A 17,535-nucleotide genomic window follows, 5' to 3' on the forward strand; every position below is an offset into this window, starting at 1 on the left:
ATACATCCTCTTTTAGGCACGTAGGAGGGAAGAAAAATTGAAAACTTAGCTTCCAAATGATGTAATTTTCAAATATTAATTGTCATGTAATCAAATATAACAAATTATTTATTCCAATTGTATTTCTCGTTGTTTTTTCTTAAAATACATTGTATTGTCTTTTAAATACAATGAATATATGTTTCAACTATGTATTTCTTATCTTTTTTCGGTCCAAATGTACAAAAGTTAGTTTAAACTCCATTTATTTTAGCCAAATAAAAAGAAGATTTAGCTAAAGTAATGAAGTTCAAATGGTATATTTTCTGCAAAAAGAAAAAAGTATTGTGTATATTATTTTTTATTTTTTTATTTTTCATGCAATAACTATTTATTTAAACTATGCATTTTTTAATTTCTGTTATACTCCCTCCATTTCGTATTAGATGAAGTACTTTCCCTTTTAGTTTGTTCCAAAATAAATAATACATTTCAAAATTTGATAATCATTTACTTTTGAGATACCAATATTACCCTTACCATCACTCCTTCAAAAATTTGATACGGACCCACTGAATTTAAGAGTAAATAGTTTGTGATATAACTTTATTAGGTTAGGTTTAAAAGTCAAATGTTGAAAAAGTGAAGCCATTAGTGTCAGATCTTTTCCATGCTTGTTCCCACATGACTTCTTCCATTTTGATTCTTTCATATTTTCTGCTACAGTTACAATTATTTTTCTCGAAATTGGAATATTGCGAGCCATATGAAACTTACTTACGTGCTTCAATAAAGACACATTGATTGAAGTTATAAAGCAACATTATTTGACCAAAGTCATTAGATAATCGATCACAAATACTGTCGTGACGAACTTTACAAAAATAAGTTGCAGATAACCTTGATCTATAACTCTAACTTAAAGTAGAGCTAGAGTTTCATTAACAATACCAATGTCGCAATAAACTTGAGTAGGAAGAGTTCCATGTCGTTCTAGCATGTCTTTTTTCATATGTGGCACTTTATAATTATTTTCACCTTTATCTTTCATCACTTCAACCATGCAAGATTGTAGAGTCAGAAACACGTAATTCAGCCGTTCAACTTTCATGTCATTAAACGATTACCCAACTGCATTTACTAACTCGTCAATAGTTTTAGGAGCCATTTGATTTTGAAGAGATTGAATGGCTTTGAAGAATCTGAGATCCAAAACATTTAAATCTCAACTGTTAGGAAGTTGAAAGCAAAGCCTAATATCAAATCCATCTTGCCGAGCAGTTTCGGTAAATTGCAAGTCACTAACACTAAGGAGGTCTCGCATTATCTTGTTGGATAAAAATAGGAGCATTTGACTGCGAAAGTGACCATTTTGATCGAATTGCCGGAAGAACTTTATCAATTAAACAAGTCCTAGTGACATCTTTAGTGACTGATAAAATAGGCTTTGTTTCTAAAGTTCCAGCTACTCTGTTTTTGCTATTCCTTTTGGCGGGTTCCTTGAACACAAAAGGAAATGTTCCTATTTTTTCTGAAAATAACTCAGTTCCAACTTCAGCAAGCCTAGGGCGTGCAACACCAGCCATAAACATAACTTTTATTATGAAATTTTTACTTTTACAAGATCTATATGGGTTTGGCTCTTGTTCTTCAGGGAGAAGATAGAACTTTTCAGAGTTTTTCGACAAAAAAGATAATTTTTCATCTATATGAACATAATTAAACATGTCTGAAAACATAGGATTTGAATTTAGCGTACAAGACTCAATCATTGATAGACAAAATTGAAGTCTTGCCTTCTTATTTTTCTCCGTCAAATGAGGCTATATGGCATTAATATGTGGCCTTATACCTCCTTCTTTGATGCGTCGATAAATAGTTGACGTTTAAATATCCATATCACATGCCAAAGATCGAATATTTGTTCGGCGACAAAGAGGAATTTCTTTTACCATATTAATGTCGACATAAATTCATTTTCTCTCTACTCTGCCTACAATATGCGGAGACACATTTAATGAGTACCTTTAGGGACACTTAATTTTGTCTGTTGCCAAATTCTTTCCACAGCACTCCTTGAAGTATTAAATAAAATCACAGCTTGCTTTAAAGACCCATGTTTAACAACCCAATTTTTGATTTCCTTCAAAAGCCATTCGGCAATAACATGACACTCAATTTTTAGTCAGTCTTTTTCTAATAGTTAAGTCTAATTGCGAGTCACTCATTTGTGTATAATTAATCTCATGTGCTAGATAAAATAGCATTAAAGGATATAATCAAAATGTAAGAAAATTAGAAACACTCGGAGAAAAAATAGGAGTATGAAGAGAAATACTCAAAAGCATAAGTGAATAATCTCAAATATCTCTACATAAATAGACAAGCTTATCACCTAATTAAAAAAGAGAATTTTTGGCGCCACAAGAATGAAAGACATTTTTTTGGCACCAAAAGAATTAAAAAAAATTCTGAGAATAAGCCAGTAGTCTAGAGTAGCTCGTAGACTATAAGAAATGAAGGAAAAGTTTTTTGACTTAGTTAATGTGACAGAGAAGATGAGACATGTGGGTCACATTTGATTTAATATCTAATTTATAATAATTTTCAATAAAAAGCTAGCATGTGAGCCCTCAAGGGTAAAATTGATACTTAAGGTGATTTGGCAATAGCCTACTCTTGTTTATTAAACTCTCTGCACCAGTAAAACTACCTCATTTAATATTAAACGGTTATGTCTGCATCTTAGTCATCATATATCATGTCTATCTCCCAAATATTGCATATAATTGACATAAATCTATTAGAGTTGAATTTGGATCACCTCCTCTACATAATCTCTCCATTTCCATCAATGCACATTTAATTTAATGACACTTTTCGAATCTAGGCGCCAAGGTTTATTTAGAGTAAATCTTGATTAAATTAAATATTCTTTTACTGGATTAAAATAAAAATAATTTTCTTTTGCATATTTTTTTTTTCGTTCTAATTGGACAGACAAAATTAGTTAGTCAAAGAGAAAAAATATTTTCTTACCAATATTAAAACTAAAAAATCCTATATTTTTTCATTTGTCTGCCCAACTAAAACAGAATGAGGACAAATGAAAAAATATTTTTCCTCTCTAAGAGGACAAATAAAAAAATATAGGAATTTTTAATTTTAATCTTAGTAAGAAAATATTTTTTCTCTCTGACTAACTAATTTTGTCTGTCCAATCAGAACGAAAAAAAAATGTGCAAAAGAAAATTATTTTTTATTCTAATCCAGCAAAAGAATATTTAGTTTAACCAAGATTTATTTTAAATAAACTTTGGCCCTTAGATCTGAAAAATGACAAATGTCATTAAATTAAATGTGTATCGACGAAAATGAAAAGATGGGAGGTGAGCCAAATCCATTAGAGTTACGTTTAAGATTTATACTAAGGGAAGGTCTGACAATGTACCCGTAGTTAATTGGAGTACCAACTTTTTCCATAAATTTATTACTTATTCCTTTCTTCTCGTGCTTCCTTTGCGATGAAAAGGTTAGACTTACATACGTCCCAGCTCTTCCAAGGTTCTATCCCGCCCAAAATAACACAAAATCTATCATTGTATATTCATTAGAAAACTCTCAATATTAGACAAAATAAAAAGAGAAAACTCTCAATACTAGACAAAATAAAAAGAATTAAAGAGAAGGGCCTCAGTGTGTGTAACAATCAGATCATTGATAATTAAATCTTCACTGAAATCCGCTAAGATAATTTCTGTTATCATCATAAGCCTCTGTCTTAAAACAGAGCAACATAAAAAAATTAATGAGAAAAGTTGTTCAAGCATAAAATTTTTAGAAATGCAAAAATGAAAACAAAATTAAATTGAGAAGAGAGTGTGCTCAGACAGCCAAGGGTTTGTCTTCAACCATTGGGGGTTTGGAACCCCAGATCAGAAACTCTAGTCCACATATTTGCTTCCTCACCGCACACAATTTTAACAAAACAAAACCAAGAGAAAAAAGAAACACAAAACTGAAGGTTGAAGAAAGAAAATGAAGTTATCAATATGACAATCAGCATATCCAGAACAAGATGTACAGAGGTCGAATATATAGGAGCTATCAATATTTGATAATGCAAGGCCAAGGCTTGTGGTTATACGAGGTATCAGCATAGGATAGTTATGCATTGCTGATTGCTCCATGGACAATTCTCATTCAGGTTTAACTGAACTGAATTCATGCTAGAGATTTCTTTGGTAAGCAGGGTTTTAAATGGTAATATGAATAAGTAAAGTTTTCCCTGTTTTTAAGCGCAACAGAGAAGACGAAGTAGCAGCTAAGACAATGTCGATAATTTGCAGTAGCATTTGTCCATTTTCCACTGATTCCTTTCCAGTATAGTCGTGGATTAATACAAGATCGGGATAAGAGATTGAGCTGAATAAATCATCGGACAACTGCTCCAGTTTCATCTATGTCCAATTTTAATATCAAAGTAATGGATATGGAGTAAGTGGTATGGAAGTCATTTTTCACAGGTTGAGACGTGGAGAAGTACAAAAAGAGAGGATACAAGGTAAATATAAGTGACGTTTCCAGGATGCAATGGAACTGGTAAATTAATCCGTTGGTCAGGATAATCACTCTAATACAGTATCTATCTAGCGTCTGAGCCATTATGCCGAGAGGAATTGGTAATAGACGCATCACCGAAGCCAATCTACTCTGTCGTCATATATACTTAGCTCATACCGTTAGCTTCAAATTTTGGATCCACCTCTACAAACCAGTGTTGAACACCCCCACAATTTCCACCTTTAAAATATTCTATTTCTTTTAGTCCATATATAAAAGGTGGGACCTTTTAGCTTCTCAGCACTAAAATGGGTAGAAACAAAGATGGAAACTCTAAATTTGAAGATGGAGAAAAGGAAGAATGCTCAGTGGAAGGAGAAGTCATTAATTAAAATGGGCTCACGGAGAAGGCTATTAAACCTCACTTCCACTGCCCTAAAACACCATATGGTGCTCACCTCATCATAGCATGCATTTCCCATCCATCTTTTATTATTCCAATTATTATATACTAAGAGCATTTATAATTGTATATTCATGAGAAAACTTTTAGTGCTTGATAATATTAAAAACAAAAAATACTAAGAAAAGGGCCTCAGTGTGTGTAACAATCAGATCATTGATAATTAAATCTCACTGAAATCCGCTAAGATAATTTTAATTTATCATCATAAGCCCCTCCCTGCCTTAAACAGAACCAAAAAAAAAGGAATGAATATTCACTACTTCAACTCTAGATAAATACGTCATCAAAAAAATTTAAAAATTACATACATTTAACAAAGTCCATACATATGAAGATAAAATCCTGCATCCTCATAGTTAAACATCAAATTTTAATTAAAAACCTTGTTAACAGAAACGTGGGAAAAATAAAAAAAATTGAAATCCAAAATGAAAAAGTAAGAAATTTCATAGAGAAGAGAGTGTGCTCAGACAGCCAAGGGTTTGTCTTCAACCATAAGGGGTTAGTAACCCCAGATCAGAAACTCTAGTCCACAAATTGTATCATCACCGCACAAAGTTTTATCAAACAAAATCAAGACGAGGAAAAATAAAGAGTACAAAGCTAAAGGATAGAGGACATGAGGACCACAATAGCCAAATGAATCTGATAAAAGCAGGTGGGAAGAGTGTTGAATATATAGGTGTGATCAGTATTTAAAGTTGCTAGGGTTTTGCGCGGCGGTGGGCTGCTGGAGTTACACAGGGTATTGGCATAGGGCTTTCTATATGGGCTGGTACTTCTACAGTTCTACTTAGGATCAACTTTCGTATTGGGGTACGGCCGATGAAGTATACAAATAACTCTCGAAAAATAATATTGCATAGTCGCTGTAAAAATAATAATCGAAAAATATATAAAATTTATATAATTTTTGTTTATATATACATTTTATATGTTATATACAAAAATTATACAAATTTTATATACTTTTTCGACTCCCAGATGTAAATAGTTTCTGACTCGGGCTAAAAGTGATAATACCCCAATAACTCTCAAAGTGGATGATGTTGACCTTTTGTCCCCGCTTATCTTTGGATTTCAAATTTAATAAGTGTTCGCTTCCCTATGAGCAATACTTTTAACTTTTAATCTTTTAAGTTTTGCTCATAGGACAAGTGAGGTTTTAAAGTTAAAGACCAGCCCAAAAGATATCATATTCCTGTAATTTTCTGGTGTAAAATGTATGACGTCTTTGCAGAAATAGCCGGATGGATTTATTATTTATATTTTTTGAGCTTGCATATATAGATTATATATTGATTATATACATATTGTATGAATTATACATATATTATAGGCCAAATATCTAGGCGACTCCTAAAGTTGGCTACAGTTTTCATTTTGATACCTCAATTAAGCTCAATACCTATTGAACACTTTAACTTTAATAAAAGTGTATCGATTAAACACATATTTAATAATTATACATTGTGTTTGGAGCGTGAATATCACTTGCTATCTACTTGGCAAACAAGACCAATGAGAAAATGACATGTCAGCAAGACAAAAAAATCAAATTTGAAAAGAGAGAAAAAAAAAAAGGCCCTCCACAACCCCTTCACTGCACCCCCTTACCTACCATCGTCTCCAACTCCTCACCGGCCTAATTCCCTAGCTACTGCAGTTCCTCGCTGAACCCCTTCCTCGTCTTCTCCAAATAACAAGTAGAACCACACACAATCACTAATCTGAGCAAACAACAACCAATTGAAATAAACATATTCGTAAATTCGAACATAAATCAGTGATTAAATTAAAAAATAGGCACGAATTGAAGGAAGCCAAGTCGTCTTTCTCGCAATGAAGGCTCCGAAAAATTTGAACCAAAACCCAATTCGAACCAGCTTAAAGTGCACTCAAACATTAGATTCAGATTTTCAAAAATGTTTCCAACAAGAATCTATGACACCCAATTGATTTCTAGTCAAAGTTTTCATATCATTTTTTTTTAATTCAAACTCGAAGCTCCTTTAATGGAGGTCAAATTTTCTCCTCAAATTAATTCTCATGCAGCAAACTGTTTCAGCCAACAAATTCCAACTCAAATGAAATTAGAACTCCAAATTTATTCCCTAAATCTCAAAATTGAGATATACAGTAATAGTCTATGGTTGACCCCACGAAGTTAGAGTTTAAAACTGTGATTAAACTTAGATTGAAATATTACTACAGTGGAGTAAGATTCTTATCAATGGAGAGGCTTCTGAGTTTAGGTGGTTTGGCAGTGATGGACCGGTAGGGATGGAATTTGGTATCAAAGGTTATGGCTATGGTGGAGCCGTGCTAGAGATGATGGTGGCAAAAAAATAAGATTAAGGAAAGAAGCGAAAAAACTAAAATTATGGAGTATTTCCTTTGCTTTTTCTTTCCACGCTCTCAAAAGAGCGTGTAGTTACAAACACTATGTCATGTCAGCATATGCGTTCAATAGGTACATTTTTATTGAAGTTAAAGTGTTCAATAAATATTGAGCTTTGTTAAAGTATCAAAATAGAAATTGGAGCCAACTTTAAGGGGCCGCTTAGGTATTTGGCCTATATTATATATCCGCCATCTAATTTTAATTTAAGTAATTCAGTGAGCGGCTATTTAAGTTAATTCTTAAAAAACGCATTAGGGACTCAAAGGCCCATCATATATACTATTATGTGAAAATGACACCAGGTAGTCACTCTAAAGGGCTGCTATTTAAGAATTAGTCAGTACGTTCTGAATTTCAGTTTTTCAGTTAAATTTTTTGGAACAAAAATATCATAAATTATCATGAACAAAATAAGTACTAGCTAATCTCTAAATAACATTCCAAAAAATGGCTATCTACGCACTTGCCCCTACTATTATTGCAGTGGAATCCAAATATTATATTTACTAAGTTTAATTAACCTCTATTAGATTCAAATCTTACCACCTTTCTTGCGGATCATTCTAAGGTTACAGGAGACGTGGCAGGAGCGAGAATAACAGAATTATTTCTTGTGGGGCCTGGCTATGATTTTGTGAAGGCAGAAAACTTTTGTTGATTTATGAGAGCACTTTGGTACGATGGCTTGATATGAGCTAGAGGCGGTACTTTCGTTCAGTTTAGTAATTTAGTATTTGAATTATCAATTGTATATTACCAAATATTAAATTGAAGATAGTTCCTTATGATTAGGTTTTTCTTGTTCGATTTGGTACGGTTTGAGTTTGTGAAATTCAAGACATGGCTTCAGATAAAAGGCAGTGTTCTCTGCCGTGCAAGATTCAGGCAACATTCTCCAATACTACAATAGCATGCGTTGTCATGTCTTTGATTACCAGCATGTAGAACTATTGGCGCGACATTATTCCTCCTTTGATCTTCTCACTTTATCCCAACTGGAAAATATTAACCTCAAAAGAGAATAGAAAAAGAGGCTTATGATATGTCGCGGGTATTGTCCAACCTAAAGCAATACGTTAACGCTAAAAATTGGGAAATTGGAAGTTTGGAACAAAGAGAGAACAAAAAACTTCCCAAACTTGTAGTAATATTCTGTAAATGCTATTTTATGCTTCCATAATAATACATGCTAACAAAGGATTCAATATCGGGCAAAGTTAACATGTATACATATATACTAAAAATGTTCGATATTTCGGTTAATTGAGATACTGCTACTTTGAAACCGAGGACCATACCGAAGTACCGTACTTCCAGAAAAACAATGCTGAAGATGTACTGAAATACCGAAGAATCGAAACCAAAGTACCGAATTAATTTAGTTTGGTCCGATTTTTCAGTTTCGAATTTTATGCCCACCCCTACCCCTATAGTATGAGCAATTGATTATACAGGGAAATAAGTACGACGCACTCTCCATATCTTCGACTTCAAATGGAATCCTTGATCAACTGGAAAGAATGTTGGTTAACTTTTAGTGAGCCATTTTATATTTTGAAATATTAGAAATGTAAATAAACTCTTTTTATTCCTTTTTAATGTCTGCCTGAGAATCTCTGTGTTAATGTTTTAGGAAGGAAATGTTGACCTTTTATGACAAATAGAACTCGTTGTATGAACTAATATGTGTTCTTACTAGCGTTACAAGCCGTCAAAGATACTACCTACTTATTAAGAGCCAATTTGAAGCACACACAACCAACTTATAATAGAAATCAAATCGAATGTCAACCTTTCAAGTTGTTAACCTGAGTTTTTTAATTGTTATCGATGCCAACACTACCCCATGTATTGCAATATTCTTTTGATTATGTTGAAAAGCAAGGAAAATGTTCCTCAACGTAATCGCAAAAATATTGCAATATCCATGAGGTGGCCTTTTTTTTTTAAATCAAAGCTCCCCATAGGGGAATATACTGATAAGTCAAAAGGAGGGGTATAAGCCTGACCTCTTAGAACAAAGCTGGGATGGACATAGTCCATCCTTACAATTTGACCTATCTACAAAGGAATAAGCAAAAATCAGTCAACCTGGATCAAAGATGAAGGTACTCTTCCTCAACCTGATTCTAAAATTTGGCCTCCCTATCTCATCATTCTTCAGTGAGGATATAATCTGCCTTGGTAGACTTACAACCTCAGTGAAGAATATATCTTTCCTATCCAGTTAAGCTAAGTTAGAAAAGTGGTCAGTTGGGATGTTGTCTTCTCTAAAAGTGTGAACAAATTGAAAATATCTTATTAGGTTTAGAGCTTGAATCTCTGAGATGTCATCCTTGATATGCCAAGAAGTAGAGATATCTCCTCTAATCATCTGAATCACAAGTAGAGAGTCTGACTCTATTGTTAATTTGTTGAAACCATGATCTAACACCATCTCAAACCAGTTTTGATTGCTTGAGCTTCAGCATAGCTGTTCGAACAACAACCAAGATATATAGTGAATTCCATAATCATATGACCAAGATGATACCTCAGGATCCCTCCACCTCCCGCGTTACCAGGGTTCCCTTTGCTACATCCATCGATATTTAATTTGAGATCCTCTATTGCAAGTTTATTCCAGCGTACAAGTATAATATTTAATTGGGGCTTGATTTTGTCTACCATATGCGATATCTTTGGGAATGGAGAGACAAAAGAGAGAGAGAGAGAGAGAGAGAGAGAGAGAGAGAGAGAGAGAGAGAGAGAGAGAGAGAGAGAGAGAGAGAGAGGGAAATTGAGTAGAAAGCATTGACTACATCAAGTAGGTTATCTGATCAATGACTCTAGCAATAGAACCTCTAATACATTCATATTTATAAGTACATCTATATTTTTAGATTTTCCAATAGATAACTAAAGGGGGGCATTGCAATATCATTTCATGTACTTTGTTCTGCGGTTTGATGAGCCGCCATTTGATGAATTTGGCCCTGATGCCTCGAGTAGAACTACTATACAAACCACACGCATCTTCAAAGTACTTCCAAACCTTCATAGCAACATTCCCCTCATAGAATAAATGATTAGTAGTTTCAATGTTGCAAATGGCGCAACGTTAAAGTTTTGATGACCCACGTACATTAAATCTAGTCAGAAAATCATCAGTAACAAGTTTAGCATTAAATAATCTCAGTACTTGGAAGGAGACTTTGAATGGTAGTTTATAGTGCCAAATCTTAGAATGAGTGAGGGAAGAACCTCTTGATTTTCTAAATGTTTCCCCAACTTATTTGCTAGTGAAAGATCCAGAAGGATTAGCAAGATAGATAGGCCGATCATTCTCTTCTTGTAAAATCTTAATGGACTGAATATGAGATACCAGATGAGAGGGGAGGGTATCATGAAGTTTATCCAGCATCCATTGGTTGTGAGAGATAAAATCAACCACTTTTATCTTTTTAGACTTGTTTTTCTATTGGACTAGCTTAGCAAAAGCACTTGTGTTAGTTCAATTATCTCACAAAACTGAGAGGTTACCTTTCCCTACTTTCAACAAAATATGATTTTCACACTCTTTCTTGATATCCATTAGCCTTCTCCAAAAGCGTGACTAAGAATTACTTTTTTTTAGCAAGTGGATGATATCTTTCGCAATATTTAGATTCCAAGAAGAGGGTGAGAAGAGATTTCTGAGTCCTGAAGTTCCATCATAATTTAGAAGCAAAAGAAATGCAGATGTCATGAAATGACCTAAAACCTACCTCTTCCTCCACCTTAGGATTATATAATTTTTTTCAAGAAAACTAATGATAATTCCTCTTGCTCTCTTATGTGCCCCAAAAATAATTAGCAAGAGATTTTTCAATATGACCAAGGGTAGTTTTTGGTGGATACACAACAGATATGATATATAAAGAGAGAGAATGCAATACGGACCTAATAAGGGCCGCTCTACTCCAAAAGGAGAGAATCTTCCCTTTCCCTTCCAAATCCAGGAAGGGCCAGACATGAATCGGAAAGAGTCACTTTCCTCATAGGAGAAAGGGTGCGCGCTAAAGCTAGAACAACTCTTTTTCACGATATAGGTGTAATTTAATTAATTCAATACTTTTCCAAAATAAGGGGAGATCTGTTGCTTACTACTCACGGAAATATCCGATATATACTATAGTCAAGTCGTTCACCTATGAGAAATAGTTTGTTTCGTTTGAGCCGTCATCGCTTAATATATGTAGGGGGCTGGGGCACTCTCTTCCCAGTAGTAGGCAAGGCAAAAAGACCGCTAACTCTAGTTGCTTCTCTTGTCCGATCGGAACTGGTCTTCTTTTTATGGTGTAAGGGTCGGCAACAGCTCCCTTCGGAAGCTCTCGACATCTTTCTTTTATTTAAGTTATTGATCTCATATTTATAAGCAGGGGAGTCTATGTTCACTATTAAGCCTATGCCCGTCTAGTTGACGAGAGAAAGAAAAGAAATAAGCCTATTTATTCACCTATCTGAAGCTGAGAGAATGAAAGCATTAGGGCTCCCAGGCCGGGACGTCTGGCAGAATACTTGGCCTCGTGTGCTGGAAGCGAGACCCGTCCCTGAGTCCTGTTTGCTATTTTGGCTACCATATTTCCAAAATAGCATATTTTCTTTCTTCCAACAAAAATTGGACACCCCAAATAAGTAAAAAGGGATGTGGGAATGGAAAAAACCAGTGATAGATTTGATGTCCTCAATTACAAGGGGTAAAGTATTAGAAGATACCATGAAAGCAGATTTTCTTTTGTTCACCATTTGGCTTGAGATTTGTTCAGATTTCTCCAGCTTGTTTATCATCATGGCAATGAATAGCAAGTCACGAGAGGAGAAGAGGATGGTGTCATCAACATATGTGAGATGAGTGATTAAGGGGCTTCCATTATCCACAGATAAAGGGATGAAATTATCATGTATCAACTGCTCCATCATGTAGGATAGTAATTCAACACCAATGATAAAAAGAGAGGGAGATAGAGGATCCCCTTGCTTCAGACCTCTAGATGATTTAAAAACCCCATGTATCACTCCATTGATATTAATGTAATACCAATTGTTGGAAAACAATCTAGCCACCATATCAATTCAAAATTCAGAAAATCTCAATTGCCTCATTATATGGCAGAGATAATCCCATGCAACTCTGTCAAAGGCCTTTGCCATATCCAGTTTGAATACAATATTACCATTTATATTGGACCTATTGAAGTTATGGACAAGTTCTTGAGTGAGCATGACATTATTAGAAATAGCTCTTCCCTTAAGGAATCAAATTTGATTAGGAGATATAATCTTATTCATTAGAGGGGAAAACCTATTGTTAAACAACTTTGAGATAATTTTGGAAGTAAATTTGCTTAGACTAAAGGCCTGAAATGAGTGAATTGATGATGATTATCAATTTTACAAATAAGGACAAAGCATGTATGAGTGAATGTCCTAGGAAGTTCAGTTCTAGAAAAGAAGTCCAAAATCACATTATAAAGATCGTTAGCAATTATATCCCAACAGTGTTGAAAGAATTTTCCAGAACTTACCAGAAATAGCTCTTGCCCTTAAGGAATCCAATATGATTACGAGATATAATCTTATTCATGATATGGTCTAACCTATTATTAAGCAACTTTAAGATAATTTTGGAAGTAAAGTTTCTTAGACTAATAGGCATGAAATCAGTGAATTGCTAAGGATTATCAATTTTGGGAATACGGACAAGGCATGTATGAGTGAAGGACCTAGGAAGTTCAGTTCCAGAAAAGAAGTTCAAAATCACACCATAGAGATCATTAGCAACTATATTCCAACAGTGTTAAAGAATTTTTCAGAAATACCATCAAGACCAGGTGAGTTACTACTGCTCATAGAGAATACTACTTATTTCAGTACTTCCATGGAGGGGAGGGCCTCTAACAACAAGTTATATTCTTCGTTAACCAATGTTGGAAGTCCCCTTAGGATTGAAAAATCTCTGCAAGTAGTTTCTTGTGTGAACTGTTGCTAAACAAAGTTGACAGATTCAGCAGCAATATCATCCTTGTTCTCAAGCCATGTGCCATCCTATTTCTTAATTCTTGTCAATTGTAATATTTTCCTCTTGGATTTGATTACAGAGTAAAAGAACCTTGTGTTATTATCTCCATCAGTAAACCACTTCATGCCAGATTTTTGACTCCTGAAAGATTCTTCATTTTTACTATGCCTAATCAGTTGAGCATTCATACTATTGTACTCCATTCTATTATTTTTTTTGAGTTGTCATTCAAGCATCTCTCCTCTAGAGTCTCAAGCATGTTCTACAATTCTTTGGTCTTATTAAAGATATTGCCAATAGAGTTTTTAGACTGGAAGGAAAGAATCTTATAAATATTTTTAAGTTTTAGGTGAAATATCCACATAGGGCCACCTTGTACCTGAAATTGCCATGGTTGTTCCATGACTTGCATGAAGCCCTATTGTTTGTCCAGAAGCCTAGAAATCTAAAATACTTCTTAGGTTCCCAAAGAGGATTAGATGTGGAGACCAGAAGGGCAGCATGGTCAGAACCAATTCTAACCAAATAAGTGACAGAAGTGTCTGTAAATCTTTGCAACCATTCAGAATTAAAAGTACCCTATCTAATCATGCCCATATCCTCCTAGTAGGAGCCCATCCATTACACCAAGTAAAGGAATTTTCAGGGTAGCTGATATCCATTAACTCACTGCCAACAATACAATTGATGAAGGGTAAGCTTTTGGACATATTGTGATCATTCCCTCCCTTTTTTCCGGGGATCAGTGATAGAATTAAAATCCCCGATCACCATTCATGGAGAGCTAATTCCCTAGAAAAATATTTTGATGCTATCCCACAATGTCTCCCTAAGATGAGCTTTGCAATTAGCATACACCAGATCCATATATAGAGTCTCGAAATTGTTATGAATTGAAGAATTGATAAGTTGAGGGGAACCTTCATTCATAGTATAATTAATAGAATTATTACGAATAAACTATATCTTGTTGCTGCAGTTTGCATATGCAAAATCAAATCCAAGTTTTCTCTTGAACTTCTCCAATTTAGTTCTTCCACTGAAAGGTTCCAAAATAGCTACGAATGCGAGGTTGCGAGTTATTTTAAGTTACTTAAGTCTGTCAAAGGCACATTGAGAAGTGATGCCTCTAATATTCCAAATAAGAGACTTGATCACTAAAAGGATGCGGATTGATCATCATTGTCCTATGAAAATTTTATAGTACGAATATCTTTGCCTCTTCTGTTTCCTCTGCCACCTCTGCTTGAGATTCCACCTCTTGTTGATGAGAATCTACCTCTGATTGGTACCTGTTGAGGTTGTGCTGCCTGCTAAACTAATTTGTCCTTTTTCAGAACCTGTTGCTGATTGTTTTGGGTACCATGATCTCTTGGTTGTTGAACTGGTTGGTCTTCCTTTTTGTGATTGGGTGTTGTGTCGTGTATCTATGACTTCCTGGTGAGATTGTTGTGATAACACATTCAGGTTATTACTACCATTCGTGTGTTGGTTACCTTTCTTGTTTCCTTTTTTGAACTTTCCATTGATTAGTATTCTCCTCATTATTGGTTGTGACTTGGACCTATATTTCTTCATCTCTTTTCTTATTTCTACAGGAGAGTATATCATGTCCTTACATACAACAATATTGATTGTATGAGGGAGCACCTTTATACTCAATATCAAGCCAATATCCATCCTCCTCATTACTATGTAACCTCGTGAACCCCAACCAGATTTGATCCTTCCTAGGTTTTAAGAATCAATTTCAACTTTAATCCTGGCCACATTACTTCTAGATTTAGAGTAGGTGAAAATGTCAGGAGACATAGTAGTATCAACTAAACTAACCATTCTTGACAAAATGACCCACCTAAAAACATGCGAGGGGAGTTGATAACTGAGGATCCATATAGGAGCATATGTAGTCTCATATTTGGGGATAAAGTTGGGGTTCCATCTAATAATCTTCATTATGTATGGACCAAGGGTGATGAAAGATTTAAAGTAAATATGTTAAAAATATGCTTCATTGGAGAAGTCGGTACAAAAATGATTTGTATCACAAAAGGCTATTCTGGCAGTACCTTTAAGCGAAATATGACAGATGAATAAACTGTACCAAACTACTTTGGTACGGTATTTGGTATGCATAATTGATATACCGAATACCGAAGTACCGAATCGTAGTTATTAAATACCGTACTGTACCAAGATACCGAATGCCCGCCCCTAGTCTTAACCCTCCTAGATGTTGATGTAGCAAAGAGCGTGAATACACTCTCTTTTAGGCACGTAGGATGGAAGAAAAATTGAAAACTTAGCTTCCAAATGATGTAATTTTCAAATATTAATTGTCATGTAATCAAATATAACAAATTATTTATTCCAATTGTATTTCTCGTTGTTTTTTCTTAAAATACATTGTATTGTCGCTTTAACATACTTTAGCTTGCGACCTATACATATCTATTTGTACTTCTCGCAACCTTCCTTCAACTTGCTTGCACCACAGATTTCTTGTTTATTTTAGAACATCAAGCGAGACAGCACATCGTATCTAATTCTTTTTTTACTATATTAACTGGACCTCTCAATACCTAGAAATCATTAACTGGAAGATATGCCACTGACAACGCCATTATCATTCCCGGATACTAAATTCCCGCGCTTCTAGCCTTCTTTCCGCAGTACGGACTATTTTTTTTTTAAATACAATGAATATATGTTTCAACTATGTATTTCTTATTATTTTCGGTCCAAATTTACAAAAGTTAGTTGAAACTCCATTTATTTTAGCCAAATAAAAAGAAGATTTAGCCAAAGTAATAAAGTTCAAATGGTATATTTTCTGCAAAAAGAAAAAAGTATTGTGTATATTAATTTTTATTTTTTAATTTTCATGAAATAACTATTTATTTAAACTATGCATTTTTTTAAATTTCTGTTATATATGTTTACGTCTGCATCTTAGTCATCATATATCATGTATGTCTTCCAAATATTGCATATAATTGACATAAATCTATTAGAGTTACGTTTAAGATTTATACAGATAATGTGTTCTATACTTTGTAGCACATACTAAGGGAAGGTCTGACAATGTACCCGTAGTTAATTGGAGTACAACTTTTTTCATATATTTATTAATTATTCCTTTCTTCTCGTGCTTCCTTTGCGATGAAAATGTTAGAGTTACATACGTCCCAGCTCTTCCAAGGTTCTATCCCGCCCAAAATAACACAAAATCTGTCATTGTAGATTATGAGAAAACTCTCAATATTAGACAAAATAAAAGGAGAAAACTCTCAATATTAGACAAAAAAAAAAAAATTAAAGAGAAGGGCATCAGTGTGTGTAACAATCAGATCATTAATAATTAAATCTCACTGAAATCCGCTAAGATAATTTTTGTTATCATCATAAGCTTCTCTCTGTCTTAAAACAGAGCAACATAAAAAATAATGAACAATAGAGAAGAGAGTGCAAAAAATGAGAAGAAAATTTAAGCATCAAATTTTTAGAAATGGAAAAATGAAAACAAAATAAAATAGAGAAGAGAGTGTGCTTAGACAGCCAAGGGTTTGTCTTCAACCACTGGGGGTTTGGAACCCCAGATCAGAAACTCTAGTTCACATATTTTAACAAAACGAAACCAAGAAGAGAAAAAAGAAACACAAAACTGAATGTTGAAGTCACATAAAAGAGGAACTAAATATTAAGAAAGAAGTTAGCTAAAGGAATAAGACACATGACAATAAGCATATCCAGAAGAAGCTGATGAAACAAGATGTACATAGGTCGAATATATAGGAGCTATCAATATTTGATAATGTAAGGCCAGGGCTTGTGGTTATACGAGGTATCAACATAGGATGGTTATGCATTGCTGATTGCTCCATGGACAATTTTCTCATTCAGGTTTAACTGAACTGAATTCATGCTAGAGATTTCTTTGTCAAGCAGGTTTTAAAATGGTGATATGAATACGTAAAGCTTTCCCTGTTTTGGTTGGACTGAACTTTCCTACTCAATTCATTCAGTGGATCATGGAATGCTTGAAAACTGTATTCTACTCTATTCTTATCAATGGGCAACCAA

At 34.2% G+C, this 17,535-nt stretch overlaps 7 non-coding genes across 7 annotated transcripts; all 7 read right to left on the reverse strand.

Annotated features, from left to right (window-relative positions):
- Positions 1 to 3,667: 3,667 nt before the first annotated feature.
- On the reverse strand, positions 3,668 to 3,755 carry LOC142168572 (small nucleolar RNA R11/Z151). The gene has a single exon (XR_012698423.1). It is a non-coding gene; the product is annotated as a small nucleolar RNA R11/Z151 (small nucleolar RNA).
- A 101-nt stretch (positions 3,756 to 3,856) lies between these two features.
- Positions 3,857 to 3,957, reverse strand: LOC142168565 (small nucleolar RNA Z157/R69/R10). The gene has a single exon (XR_012698416.1). It is a non-coding gene; the product is annotated as a small nucleolar RNA Z157/R69/R10 (small nucleolar RNA).
- Positions 3,958 to 4,545: 588 nt separating this feature from the next.
- On the reverse strand, positions 4,546 to 4,663 carry LOC142168583 (small nucleolar RNA snoR80). The gene has a single exon (XR_012698431.1). It is a non-coding gene; the product is annotated as a small nucleolar RNA snoR80 (small nucleolar RNA).
- Positions 4,664 to 4,902: 239 nt separating this feature from the next.
- LOC142168574 (small nucleolar RNA Z152/R70/R12) lies at positions 4,903 to 5,014 on the reverse strand. The gene has a single exon (XR_012698425.1). It is a non-coding gene; the product is annotated as a small nucleolar RNA Z152/R70/R12 (small nucleolar RNA).
- Positions 5,015 to 5,132: 118 nt separating this feature from the next.
- Positions 5,133 to 5,220, reverse strand: LOC142168571 (small nucleolar RNA R11/Z151). Its single transcript, XR_012698422.1, has one exon. It is a non-coding gene; the product is annotated as a small nucleolar RNA R11/Z151 (small nucleolar RNA).
- Positions 5,221 to 5,466: 246 nt separating this feature from the next.
- On the reverse strand, positions 5,467 to 5,566 carry LOC142168566 (small nucleolar RNA Z157/R69/R10). Its single transcript, XR_012698417.1, has one exon. It is a non-coding gene; the product is annotated as a small nucleolar RNA Z157/R69/R10 (small nucleolar RNA).
- Positions 5,567 to 16,777: 11,211 nt separating this feature from the next.
- LOC142168573 (small nucleolar RNA R11/Z151) lies at positions 16,778 to 16,864 on the reverse strand. The gene has a single exon (XR_012698424.1). It is a non-coding gene; the product is annotated as a small nucleolar RNA R11/Z151 (small nucleolar RNA).
- Between the last annotated feature and the right edge of the window lie 671 nt (positions 16,865 to 17,535).

Source organism: Nicotiana tabacum, chromosome 13, assembly GCF_000715075.1.
Source record: "Nicotiana tabacum cultivar K326 chromosome 13, ASM71507v2, whole genome shotgun sequence".
Taxonomy (NCBI): Eukaryota; Viridiplantae; Streptophyta; class Magnoliopsida; order Solanales; family Solanaceae; genus Nicotiana; species Nicotiana tabacum.